The sequence below is a fragment of the Sciurus carolinensis genome, chromosome 1 (assembly GCF_902686445.1).
Source record: "Sciurus carolinensis chromosome 1, mSciCar1.2, whole genome shotgun sequence".
Classification (NCBI taxonomy): Eukaryota; Metazoa; Chordata; class Mammalia; order Rodentia; family Sciuridae; genus Sciurus; species Sciurus carolinensis.
In genome coordinates, this window is record NC_062213.1 from 200,749,195 (window position 1) to 200,752,093 (window position 2,899).

The window sequence follows — 2,899 nt, forward strand, 5'->3', positions numbered from 1 at the left end:
AGATGTTCCCGCTCTTTCGTTCTTTGCCCCAGAGCCTGACCCCAAGGCTTCTGCCAGCTCTGGAAATCTGACTTGCATTTTGTAATTCTACAGAAGGGCCCTCCAGAGGAGCAGTCCGTTAGGGTGAAGTGACTCATCCAGGGAGACAGACGCACACTGGGGCCTGCCGCCCTTCAGTTGCCTTTGGGGAAGTCAGAACAGCAACATCGACGAACCAGACTGGAACTGAGTGAGTGCCAATCACCGAACTGAATACCCAGAAGGCATCCTTTTATTTAATCCTCACGACAGACCCAGGAGCCTCAGAGGGTGATTACCCAAGCTCAATGTCAGTCACTGGGCCCCTCATTGTGTGCCAGGCACTAGGATACAGCAGGAAACAGCCTCAGCAGTGGGGCTCCAAGCCTAGGTTATGTAATATCAACCCCAGACACCGTGGCGATTGAACACCTGGAATGCAGCAGGTGAAAAATGAGACGTGCCTCCAAGAGACAGTATGAAAAAGAATGTAAATTATCTCGATATTTTTGTACTGATGATGACATGTAGAAATGATATTTTGTGTAAATTGGGTTAAATGCACCTGTTTCTTTTACTGTTAAAAATGGGGCTAGGACTGAGTTTAGTGGGGCACACCTATAATCCCAGCAACTCAGGAGTCTGAGACAGAAGGACCATATATGTTAAAGGCCAGCTTCAGTAATCTGGCAAGAACCTCAACTTAGTGAGACCCTGTCTCAAACTAAAAAAAAAAAAAAAAGAACAGAATGTAACCCTGGGTTCAATCCCTAGTACAAAAAAGGAAAAGAGAAGAAAAATAGGGACTGGGGCTGTAGCTCAGTGGCAGAGTGCTTGTCTAGCACGTTAGGCACTGGGTTTGATCCTTAACACCACATATAGATAAACAAATACAATAAAGGCATGCTGTCCATCTATGACTACCAAAAAAAACGTGGCTAGGAGTTCAGGGTGGGGCACAGTGGCAGACCACTTGCTTAACAAGTGTGAGGCCCTGGGTTCTGTCCCTAGCATGGCAAAATAATATGTGGCGGCCTGGTGCACACCTGTAATCCCAGGGGCTCAGGAAGCTGAGGCAGGAGGATCACGAGTTCGGAGGCAGCCTCAGCAACTTAGTAAGGCCCTAAGCAACCTAACTAGACTCCGTTTCTAAATAAAATATATAAAGGGCTGGGGATGTGGCCCAGTTGTTGAGTGGCCCTGGGTTCAATCCCCAGTAGAAAAAAAAAAATATATATATATATATATGACTTCTAGAAAGGCTGGGGATGTACCTAAGTGGTAGAGTGTTTGTCTAGTATGTGCAAAGCCCTGGGTTTGATCTCCAATACTGAAAAAAAAAAAAAAAAAAAAAAAGTTAAAGTGTGGCTACTAGAAAATTTAGAATTAGATGAGTGTCTTCCCTTTGGGGCCCCCCTTGTATTTCTGCTAAACCCCAGTGCCCTAGCCAGGGTACAATCGCTTCACAAATAGCCTCAAGAGGTAAATCAGTGCTCTGGTGACTAACCTGCTAGTCAGCCTCCTGGGAGGTGGATCAGAGGAAGCTGGCCGCCCCTCACTGCCCTGGAGGCAGCCTCTTGCCTGGTGCTCTGACTCTGTGGGGCCACACCCAGCCCCGACTTGGGGTGTGGCCAGATCTCCCTCTTGGATATGGCTTGGGAGGATCCTCCATTACCAGCTGCTTCCTCCGTCACTGTTTCCTCCTGCATGGCCTCTGGCCTCCCTGAGGGATTCTTGAAGGACAGGAACCTCTATTTCCTCTCCCTTTGGCAGAATTTTGTCCAAGTCAGGTGGAGGCCTGAGGATCTCTCCTGTCATTTCCTCCTTTTCTCTAAACCTCTCTGCAAGTGTTGGCCCAGACCCTAGTCTCTTTCTGGACAGCGGCAGGAACCTCTGAGTCCACTCTGCTCAGCCCCTGGGGGTTCTCTGAAACAACCCCGAACTCTGGAGCTCTGACAAGGCCCTAGTGCCGCTGACGGTGTCACCGGGAAGCATGCGGGGCAGCTGGTGCACGCGGCAGAAGGCCCCGCTCTCCTGCCTTCCCTTCTATTCCCCTTCTATTCTGGCTGATGTTTTTAGAATGGACAAGAATTGTATTTATAATCAGAAAAAGGTAAAATTATAGTTAAAATCAACCCTGGCCAGGTGCCATGGCACACACCTGTAATCTCAGCAGCTTGGGAGAATGAGGCAGGAAGATCGTGAGTTCAAAGCCAGCCTCAGCAACCGAGCGAAGCCCTGTCTCTAAATAAAAATAAAAAGGACTGGGGATGTGGTTCAGTGGTTAAGCGTCCCTGGGTTCAATCCCTGGTTCCAAACGAACCCTGGTCTGAGGATCTAGTTCATGGCAGAGCATGTAGCTAATGTGTGCAAGGCCATGGCTTTAATTGCTGGCACCCCCCCCCAAAAAAAACAAACAAATGAACAAACAAAAATCCCAACCTTGGGACTGGAGAGATAGCTCAGTTGGTGAAGTGCCCGCCTCGTAAGCACAAGGCCCTGGGTTCAATCCCCAGCACCACGAAAAACAAAAACAAACAAACAAAAAACCCAACCTTAATACACACACACACAATTGTGTATGCACAGGGGGCTGGGGTGGGAGAGAATAAGATTGGTGCTCCTTGGCAGGTGTGGTGGCACACACCTTAATTCCAGAATTCCAAATTCCAGGCTAGCCTCAGCAACTGAGACCGTGTCTCAATAAATAAAAAAGGAGCCAGGAATGGTCATGCACACCTGTAATCCCAGCAACTCGGGAGGCTGAGGCAGGAGGATCACAAGTTCCGGGTAGCCTCAGCAAATTAACAAGACCATGTCTCAAAAAATAAATAAATAAAAACAAAAGGGCTGAGGATATACTTTGGTGGTAGAGTGCCCC